General features: G+C 45.5%; 1 pseudogene; it reads right to left on the minus strand.

Moving 5' to 3' along the window:
• Positions 1-1,961: 1,961 nt before the first annotated feature.
• On the minus strand, positions 1,962-10,093 carry LOC109894851 (peroxisomal multifunctional enzyme type 2-like; annotated as a pseudogene).
• Between the last annotated feature and the right edge of the window lie 1,516 nt (positions 10,094-11,609).

Below are 11,609 nucleotides of genomic sequence, written 5' to 3' on the forward strand. Positions count from 1 at the left end.
TTTGCCTCCAGCCATCTGCTGTGCAAAACTTCTCCTCATTCAGATAAGATTAAACATTTACAGTGTGCTCCATATACAGTACCAGTCAACATTTGGACACACCTACTCATTCAAGGGTTTTTCTTGATTTTTACTATTTTCTACATTGTATAATAATAGTGAATATATCAACACTATGAAATAACACATAAGGAATCATGTAATAACCCAAAAAGTATTAAACAAATCAAAAGATACATCACATTCCTTCTTGGTCAAATAGCCCTTACACAGCCTGGAGGTGTGTTGGGTCATTGTCTTGTTGAAAAACAAATGATGGTCCTACTAAGCGCAAATCACATGGCATGGCGTATCGCTGCAGAATGCTGTGGTAGCCATGCTGGTTAAGCGTGCCTTGAATTCTAAATAAATCAGTGTCACCAGCAAAGCACCATCACACATCCTCCTCCATGCTTCACGGTGGGAAGCACACATGCGGAGATCATCCGTTCACCTATTCTGCATCTCACAAAGACACGGCGGTTTGAACCAAAAATCTCAAATTTGGATTCATCAGACCAAAGGACAGATTTCCACCAGTCTAATGACCATTGCTCTTGTTTCTTGGCCCAAGCAAGTCTCTTCTGATTATTGGTGTCCTTTATTAGTAAATATTTTTTTGCAGCAATTCGACCATGAAAGGCCTGATTCACGTAGTCTCCTCTGAACATTTGATGTTGATGTGTCTGTTACTTGAACTCTGAAGCATTTTTTGGGCTTGTAATGCTCCGGGTGTCGTGGGTGTGGAGTCAAACGCAGGAGACAGAGAGTGCAATGCTGTGCTCTTTAATTGCACCAACGCACCACAGGGTGCTCACAATAATAACGGCCCCAAACACGGGGAATGAAAAATGTACAACTGAAAAATGCACGACCAGGAACTAACACGTTCCTCTATTACAGAGCCGAAGGTTACAATGATTAATCCCGCACAACAAACAGGCGGGCCGGCTGTCTAAAGAAGCCCAACTAATCATCACAAACAGGTGCTACCAATAAACATACAAGAAGGGGGAGGAAAGACAATCAGTGGCAGCTAATAGGCCGGTGACGACGACCGCCGAGCGCCACCCGACCGGGAAGGGAAACCACCCTCGGTCGGACTCGTGACACAAATCTACTAATTATATGCATATCCTAGCTTCTGGGCCTGAGTAACAGGCAGTTTACTTTGGGCACGCTTTTTATCCGGACGTGAAAATACTACCCCCTACCCAAGAGAAGTTAAAGAAGATGGTGGGTATCAACCATTTTGTTCTAGAAAAATAATGGTACTTCTGAAATGTCACAGATTGGAAGAGTTACCATTGCTTCATCAGATGTTCTCTTTCCTCCAAAGCCACCAGCCCCCACGATAAACAGTGAGTACTGGTTGTAGAACACCAACTCTTGTTGTAGAACACCAACTCAACTACTGTGGAGAAAGACAGCTATGTTGTCATAATGTTCAGAGTCAGCAATAATGAGAAATTATAAAGACTTTCCACAGGACAAGTAGAGAAAATATTATTTCAGCTTTTTCTGAAAGAATCTCTAGATTGCATGTATTTGATTAGCTTCGATTCTTAAATTCCACCGCTATTTGTTTAATTAATCCCACCGAGTCATTTCTCTGCTCATCTCATGCAACCCTGTGGAACAAAAATAGTTATTCTCAATATATACCTCAACAGAAGCTCAAGACAATTTTTCACTCTAATTGTCAGGGAAAAGGAAGAGTAACACAACTAACCATCCAGGAGAATGACTGCTCCAGATCCTTTGTCTAACACATCTTGCGACTGCAGCCTGAAAGGTCAGATTTCCTGCAAATGCAGACAAAACTATTTCAAATCACAGGCTTTTGTCAGCAGAAAATTATGTTGTGCTCAGAGATACTTAGAATCTGTATTGGGACATACCCAAGGTGGGTAATGGAAAAGCTCCAGCTACTGCTCTCCATGCAACAACTGTGAGAGAGTGACAATATCAGAACGAACAAAGGTGAGTTCATAGATAATTACATAGTGGTTTCAGTTAGTATTTCCCATTCCGTTTCAAGCAATAGAACATTTTAAGCTATCAAAATGCATGATATACCCACTGAATGAACTGTGTGCAAACAGCAACACCATTAGTGCTATTCAGTGTGTTAAACCAATAGATGGTTGCCAATACTGTGTCGGGATGAGTGTTTCCTTGAGCTTTTGGTGAGGTCAAAGTTGAGTCCAGGCACGGAGCCCAGCCCTACATCATGGCCGCCTGGGAGGGGATGACACCGAAGGTAGGCAGACAGATGAAGCCCTCATGGCCCTCATACAGGAACTTGAGGTGTTCATCGTCCTTGGTTGACAGGCCCACTCCCAGGTCGTACAGGATGCACTGAGCTTAGGAGTAGCTGAAGGATGACTCTGGAAGCTTCTGTCCCACTGCCTCCATCTGAAGGGGAAGCACAGTATGAAGTGACATGAGTCGTAATGTTACTCATCATTGCCTTTCGACAGAACCAGACCCTGTAGGCCAGCTGGGGACGCACTGACTGACATCTGCCAGAGAGAGTTTGACTTGGCCACTTGGCTTCAGAAAGACACTCCAAACAGACAAACATGTGTCTTTGAAGACATTGGTCCACAGTAGGAGACCACAGAACATCATTATGGGGCCATCTGTCACCAACAGGCACAATGTCACTTCATTCCAGCCCAGTACGGTTGACCTCTCCACTCACAGGACTGATCCCGGATGCAGCAGTAGAGACAATAGAGCTGATGGGGTTGGGGACGGTTCCTGACAGCACCTCCACCAACGTGGCCAGTGACTCTTAACCGGCAACAGGGAAGGGAGGAGAATAATTACAATCACTCAATAAAGCTGTTATAGAACAACGTACTCTTATAAAAGGTACAAATAAAGAGCACTACAAAGTCATGGTAATGAGGCACTCTTTGGGAGACTTCCACCCCCATGCTGCTGCTGCACATCCAAGGGCAAGCCGAGGGAGAGAGAAGAGGGAATAATGATGAACACTTGCCATGTTCTCGTCTCTGCCTGACCCCCAAGGCGCACTGCACCGCTAGATACTATACTGTACTTTTCCCTTTGTTCAAAGATGGGGGGACTGGTGGTGGTGTAATTTACATTCCGTGTCATAGCAGCACAAGCCAATGTGTTTGTTCACTGGAAAGTTAGCTTGTTGTCTCTTTTCTCTCATTGGTTTGTGCCCTGATGCTCCTCTATCTTTGTTTACACTGCAGCATACTGTTTAGAACTTGAACCTTCTCCCATGAAATCAGTTTCAGTACCGTGCCTCAATGGTTACAACATCAAAAGAGTTCTGGCATTCACTGCAGGTGGAATATTATTCTGATGTTTGATTTAAATCTACCTATTAATTTTCTACATTTTGCACTATTGTTTGAAAAAACGTATGTTGGTTTGAATTCAATGGCAATTATCAGTAACATATCTGGCAGAGGCAAAAAATGGCGTAGGTGTTATGGGCTGTGTGAGTTTGTTACCACTGATGTTGGCAGGTTTGGTGGCATTGGTGAAGTCACAGATGTTGTCCCACTGGTGTCGCACTGCCTCAGGAGACATGCCCTGGTTCTTGTGCCTCACGATGTGGCCCTGGGAACGCTCCCATCGCACTACACACACACACACATTTGTGGAAATTGAATATTGTAGAACAATGCAAATACTCCCAAAGGAGAATAATAAATTCTACATACATTTTCTAATCCAGCCAGCCCCAACCTGAACAGGGAGAGAACATCAAAAGAACAATCAGTAAACATTCAGAGTAAGACGAAAGGCATAGTGAACATGTGATACATTTCTCTTACAAACCTCCAACAGGCCTCCATTTTCTTGACACTGCTCATGAGACAGCCATAGAACAAGGGGGAAATGTATTCGGCTTTCAAGGACTCCAAGAGATCTATGACAGAAAAAGTATAGTAGTTAGTTGCTAACGTTATGACATGACAGAGTATACAAATCATGATGATAAGCTAGCCCTTTGTTTTGATATCAAACATTATGTTATTGAATCTGTCTCTTAAACTCTAGGGAAATCAAGGTTACTGACATATGGGACAATATCACACTCGACTTTCATACTGGGTATAACAGGACATCATGTGGCAGATACCAAGAAGAAAATCACAGATGCCAGTCTGCCAAGCAGAGGCATCAAAACAATCTACGACGCCTCAGTAAATGCTCAATCCACAAATCAACAAGGTCATTTTTCAGTGTATGATTGATTCATCTCTATTTACTCATTTTGTGCGTGCATTTGTTTGACAATAGCAGGTGACTTCAAGTATCATATTTACATGTCGAAATTAATTGTAACACATGTAATATTGCATAATTATGCAACAGATCAACTCAAATCATTGAGCCTCAATAAGATGACAGTAATGTGTGCTGCTCAGCTTGTGTTTAGAGCCGTTTCTCAGCGACTCCTCTGACCTGGGGGCATAACAGTCTCTGTGAGGCACGAGCCCGCGGTCGGGGTGATGGTGTTGTAGTGGATATTGTGCTTTTGACCCTCGATGGCCAGGGTGTTGGCCAGTCCCAGCTTCGCCGCGCTGTAGTTCGCCTGCCCAAAATTGCCATAGATGCCAGCAGCCAATGATGTCATAACGATCCTGGGCACAGACAGGGCACCGTGAAATGTCAGTTTAATTCAGTGCGACAGTGTTGAATCAATGTGCCACGGCTGGTGCAGTCACGCAGCAATAACAAGAAAACACATTATGACACAGCAACTGCAAAGAAATCAGACCGCTTCACTGCCTGCCAAAAGTCAACAACGATCACAAACAAAACATTTTTAGGGCCGTTTTGTCACTCATTCTTGGTGCCATCGCTGCAAATCAAAGGGGATCATAAGGATGGATTTTTCTATATGAATACGTAAAGGAAGGGCCCACCTGTGCAAAAACTTGCAACAGATGTTCAAAGCTATGCTCTATAGGCAACCTTATTCCTGGAGTGCCGCAGGTACTGCTGGATTTTGTTCCAACTAAGCACCACATCAGGGGTGCGTTCAGTTTGCTTTAACAATTGCTACTCTACGGTACGGTTTGTACTGAACGACATGTTTTCCCAAAACGTTCTTGTACGATTTTGAAAGAAAACGGCGATACGTTTACACCATTCGCTGGGTGTGCCGAGTTGTGGCTTGAAGCAATGAGTGACGTATTTAAAGGGCAGCAGTGCATTTTGAACCCACAACCCAACCCCGTTATTCAACTGGTCCTTCAGTACAGCACCGTTTCCGATCAATTGAACGTTCTATTACGTTTTTATGTACTGAACAGAGCCCTGACCAACTGAGCTAATTGATCAATTCAGTGATTGCCTAAATTCAACACACCTGGTCTTCCAGGTCGGTTAAATCAAAAACATGACGTGTCTGCAGCACTCCAGGACCAGAATTACCTAGCCCTGCTCTATACCCTGCACCTGTCATTGCCTATTTGCTTTCTGAAAAGCACCTTTTTTAATTTTTGTCATTTTTAATAGGATCCCAATTAGCTAATGACGTAACGCTAGCTAATCTTCCTGGGGTTAAGCACCAATTAACAAGACATTACAAACAACCATAAATCAAGACTTCAAACATTCAACAAGTAGACAATACAGACAATTAAAATACCTGACAGGAAACACATTTAACTTTCAGTTGATGCTTTCTATTTCCTGTCCAGTCATATGGTCTATCGCATTAGATGTTCTTTTGTTTTTTTCTTGAAGGTGGATTTACTTTTTCCCTGGGAAATATGGATTGGTAAAGAGATCCATTCAGCTATGGTTTATATAAAACTGTAGATTTAAGGCAATTTGTCCTTGGCTTGGGTTGTCTTAGCTGCCCTGAATTTGCCTGTCTGGTTTGGTTGTAATGCGTGTTGCTAGTATGTACTAACTGGCTAATCAACCCATAGGCACTCGATTGAATAGGTGGCAGCAATATGGTGAGAATTCAAACCAAACTATCAGAAGGCAAGATTAAACAATTGCTATGTTGCTTATGCCTATCCCTACAGGAGTGCCTAGGGAGTCATTTGGATTTCAGCAGAGGATTCTGCTCTATTTCATTTCAAATAGGCAACATGGTGCTGGGTCTGACCCTTGACCTTTACTGTACAGTACATTACCTCCCAAACTTCTGGTTCTTCATGTGGTTCCAGGCAGCTCTAGTGACCATGAAGGAGCCTCTCAGGTGAACTCTATAGAGGAGGTCTGAAATACAGGGAATGAATGTTGCATTAAATCAAATTGTATTAGTCACATGCGCCGAACACAACAGGTGTAGACCTTACAGTGAAATGCGTACTTACGAGCTCCTAACCAACAATGCAGTTTTAAAAAATACGGATAAGAATAAGAAATAAAAGTAATGATCACTATGTGGTGGTTATCCTGATCTAGGATCAGTTTTGCCTTTCAGATCCTAATGAATAAGGTGATATGGACAGGGGGGACCTAAACATAGATCAGCACTCCTACTCTGAGACACTTTATGGATACAGGCCCTGGTCAATCTCATTACTACTTAGACCGCAACTATATTTGTCATTCAATTCTCTATTCTATTTGAAGCTACACTGTTGGTTAGGGTCTCGTAAGTAAGCATTTCACTGTGAGGTCTACACCTGTTGTATTCGGCGCATGTGACTAATAACATTTGATTTTGAATTATTTAGAACTTGTCAGAAATGGCCAGATCAACTAGCCCATGTAAGCTAAAGTTTTTTTTTATTTCATTTTTTTTAGCACCGTAGGTATTGTTGTAATTTCTTTGTCACTCAAATATCACATGAATACACATTAGACATGGAAAATGTCACGCCCTGGCCTTAGTATTCTGTGTTTTCTTTATTATTGTGGTTAGGCCAGGGTGTGACATGGGTGATTATGTGTTTGTCTTGTCTAGGGGTTTTGTAGATTGATAGGGTTGTGTTCAGTGTAGTATTCTAGGTAAGTCTATGGTTGCCTAGAGTGGTTCTCAATCAGAGGCAGGTGTTTATCGTTGTCTCTGATTGGGAACCATATTTAGGCAGCCATATTCTTTGGGTATTTCGTGGGTGATTGTTCCTGTCTCTGTGTTTTGCACCAGTTAGGACTGTTTTCAGTTTTCCATGGTTTCTTGTTTTGTATAAGTATATTGTTCACGTTATCATCTTTATTAAAGATGTTTATAAATAACCACGCTGCATTTTGGTCCTCTTCTCTTTCACCGGAAGAAAACCGTAACAGAATCACCCACCACAACAGGACCAAGCGGTGTGGTGACAGGCAGCGGCAGCAGGAGCAGCGAAATCAAGATTTCTGGACTTGGGAGGAAATCTTGGACGGAAAAGGACCCTGGGCACAGCCAGGAGAATATCGCCGCCCCAAAGAAGAGCTGGAGGCGGAGAGGCGCTGGTATGAGGAGGCAGTACGGCGGCGCGGATGGAAGCCCAAGAGTCAGCCCCAAAAATTTCTTGGGGGTGGGTACAGGGAGAGTGTGGCAGAGTCAGGAGTCAGACCTGAGCCAACTCCCCCTGTTTATCGTAAGGAGCCAAGGAGGAAACCAGAACCAGAGCAGGTGTTGGAGGTGAGCGAAGCAGAGACTGTGAAGGAGTTAATGGGGAAATTGGAGGAGAGAGTTATGAGGGAGTTGCTGTGTTGGTGCATGAGGCACGGAATTCGCCTGACGGAGCGTGTCGGGGATTTGATGGCACCTGGGTCAGCTCTCCATACTCATCCTGAGGTGCATGCTAGTCGGCTGGTGAAGATTGTGCCAGCCTCAGGCACCAGGCCTCCTGTGCCCCTCCCTAGCCTTGCACGTCCTGTGCCAGCTCAGCGCTACAGTGCGCCTAGCAGTGCTAACCGTGGCAGGCGTGGTACTGGTCAGGCACCGTGTTATGCGGTGGAACGCACGGTGTCCCCAGTACGCGTGCTTAGCCCGGTACGCTACATCTCAGCTCCTCACATCTGCCGGGCTAGGGTGAAGATCCAGCCAGGGCGGTTGGTGCCAGCCCTGCTCTCAAGATCTCCAGTACGCCTTCACGGTCCGGTCCATCCAGTGCCACCTCCACACACCAACCCTCCGGTGGCAGCTCCCCGCACCAGGCTTCCTGTGCGTGTCCTCGGCCCAGTACCACCAGTGCCAGCACCACGCACCAGGCCTACAGTGCGCCTCGCCTGTCCATCGCTGCCGGAGTCTCCCGCCTGTCCAGCGCTGCCAGAGCTTTTCTCCTCTCCAGCGCTGCCAGAGTCTCTCGTCTGTCATGAGCCGCCAGTCAGCCAGGATCTGCCAGAGCCGCCAGTCAGCCAGGATCTGCCAGAGCCGCCAGTCGGCCAGGATCTGCCAGAGCCGCCAGTCAGCCAGGATCTGCCAGAGCCGCCAGTCAGCCAGGATCTGCCAGAGCCGCCAGAGCAGCCAGGATCTGCCAGAGCCGCCAGTCAGCCAGGATCCGCCAGTCAGCCAGGATCCACTAGTCAGCCAGGATCCGCCAGAGCCGCCAGAGCAGCCAGGATCTGCCAGAGCCGCCAGTCGGCCAGGATCTGCCAGAGCAGCCAGGATCTGCCAGAGCCGCCAGTCAGCCAGGATCAGCCAGTCAGCCAGGATCAGCCAGTCAGCCAGGATCAGCCAGAGCCCCCAGTCAGCCAGGATCTGCCAGAGCCCCCAGTCAGCCAGGATCTGCCAGAACCGCCATTCAGCCAGGATCTGCCAGAGCCGTCAACCTGCCTGAGCTACCTCTCAGTCCTGAGCTACCTCTCAGCCCTGAGCTACCCCTCAGGCCTGAGCCTCCTCAGTAATGAGGCACCCCGCAGTCCAGGTGGGCCCTTTGTTAGGGTTGCCACTAAAAGGACGCTAAGTAAGCGGACTAAGACTATGTTGGAGTGGGGTCCACATCCCGCGCCAGAGCCGCCACCGTGGACAGACGCCCACCCAGACCTATGGGTTTAGGTGTGCGGCCGGGAGTCCGCACCTTTGGGGGGGGGGGTACTGTCACGCCTTGGCCTTAGTATTCTGTGTTTTCTTTATTATTGTGGTTAGGCCAGGGTGTGACATGGGTGATTATGTGTTCGTCTTGTCTAGGGGTTTTGTAGATTGATGAGGTTGTGTTCAGTGTAGTATTCTAGGTAAGTCTATGGTTGCCTAGAGTGGTTCTCAATCAGAGGCAGGTGTTTATCGTTGTCTCTGATTGGGAACCATATTTAGGCAGCCATATTCTTTGGGTATTTCGTGGGTCATTGTTCCTGTCTCTGTGTTTTGCACCAGTTAGGACTGGTTTCGGTTTTCCACGGTTTCTTGTTTTGTATAAGTATATTGTTCATGTTATCATCTTTATTAATTAAAGATGTTTATAAATAACCACGCTGCATTTTGGTCCTCCTCTCTTTCACCGGAAGAAAACCGTAACAGAAAAAGTGTATAGAATTGCAATTTGATTTAAAACTGCAAAACTTTCTTTGCACCATGACAAAATTTGTAGAATTGCAAGAAATACGCTTTAAACCTGCAAAATTCTCTCCCCCAACAAAAAGGGAGTGAACAGTTTGTGCCATGAACTGTACTTGTGCTCATAGAAATAGATGTGGCGCATGCTTGCACTCACAGGGGGAGGAGTGGGATGTTCCCCAATGCTGGAAGGGGGGCCCAGAGTGAAAAAGTACAATGCCAGTACAATGCCCTGGTAGTTTCAATGAGGGTGAAAAAAAAACATAAGGATGTGTAATTGGACACTGGAAGGATGGAATTTGAGACTGCATCAAGGCTCTGTAATACTGCCCTTAAACATGCAAACTGCCTACATAGCCATGAACTTAGCCTCAGATTCCAGGCCTCCAAACAGGATTCAGAAGGGTGGCCACACGAGACTACCTTGAACCATGTGTAAAATATCGAATGAAGGAAGATAACTAGGTCCAAAAACTACCCACCATAGTTAGCCACTGCTTTGCCTCCGTTGGCTTTTATCTCTTTATCCACTTTATCAGGAGCAGCAGAGCGCTTCCTTCCCCCTTTAATATCTCTTCCAAGGTCATTAACCGTGTGTGGAGAAGACATTTTGAAATTGCGCCTGGTGTAATATTCTTACACTCAATAGTAAATTGAGTACCTTCAGAAAGCATTCACAACCCTTTACTTTTTCCACATTTTGTGTTACAGTCTGATTTTAAAATGTATTAAATATACATTTTGAGTCACTGATCTTCACACAATACCCCATCATGTCAGAAGTGAAATTTGGTTTGTAGAACATTTTAGAAATGAATAACAAATTAAAAGCTTTAATGTCTTGATTCAATAAGTAACGGCATTGAGTTTCCTAAAAATCAAAACAAAACCGTAGAGACCCATTCGGCTTAGGTACTAAAATACAGGGAGAACAAGTACTGTTGCCATGTTGTGCAATGCCGTGTTCAAGCATGAACTCCACCTCACTTGCAGAGCTTCGCTCTCTTTTTAGGATTCACTCGATAGGCATGTTGTTGATTAGGGCAGAGTCTGAAACGTCAATGTCATGCTTTAGTACATTTGTCTGAGTTGGCACATCTGACAATAAACCCTGATATTCTAAAAGCAGTACAACAATGTTGCCTTTTTCTAACAGCACATACAGTTGACCGGGGCAGCTCTAGCAGGGCAGACATCTGACAAACTGACGTGTTGGAAAGGTGGCATCCTATGGCGGTGCTACATTGAAAGTCACTGAGCTCTTAAGTAAGCCCATTCTACTGCCAATGTTTGTCAAATCAAATCAAATGTATTTATATAGCCCTTCTTACATCAGTTGATATCTCAAAGTGCTGTACAGAAACCCAGCCTAAAACCCCAAACAGCAAGCAATGCAGGTGTAGAATCACGGTGGCTAGGAAAAACTTCCTAGAAAGGCCAAAACCTAGGAAGAAACATAGAGAGGAACCAGGCTATGAGGGGTGTCCAGTCCTCTTCTGGCTGTGCAGGGTGGAGATTATAACAGAACATGGCCAAGATGTTCAAATGTTCATAAATGACCAGCATGGTGAAATAATAGTAATCACAGTAGTCGTCAAGGGTGCACCAAGTCAGCACCTCAGATGTAAATGTCAGTTTGCTTTTCATAGCCGATCATTAAGAGTATTTCTACCGCTCCTGCTGTCTCTAGAGAGTTGAAAACAGCCGGTCTGGGACAGGTATCATGTCCGGTGAACAGGTCAGGGTTCCATAGCCGCAGGCAGAACAGTTGAAACTGGAGCAGCAGCACGGCCAGGTGGACTGGGGACAGCAAGGAGTCGTCATGCCAGGTAGTCCTGAGGCATGGTCCTAGGGCTCAGGTCCTCCGAGAGAGAGAAAGAAAGAAAGAGAGAATTAGAGAGAGCATACTTAAATCCACACAGGACAAGACAGGAGAAGTACTCCAGATATAACAGACTGGCCCTAGCCCCCTGACAAATAAACTACTGCAGCATAAATAGCAGAGGCTGAGACAGGAGGGGTCAGGAGACACTGTGGCCCCATCCGATGATACCCCCGGACAGGGCCAAACAGGCAGGATATAACCTCACCCACTTTGCCAAAGCACAGCCCCTACACCACTAGA

Source organism: Oncorhynchus kisutch, linkage group LG8, assembly GCF_002021735.2.
Source record: "Oncorhynchus kisutch isolate 150728-3 linkage group LG8, Okis_V2, whole genome shotgun sequence".
Taxonomy (NCBI): Eukaryota; Metazoa; Chordata; class Actinopteri; order Salmoniformes; family Salmonidae; genus Oncorhynchus; species Oncorhynchus kisutch.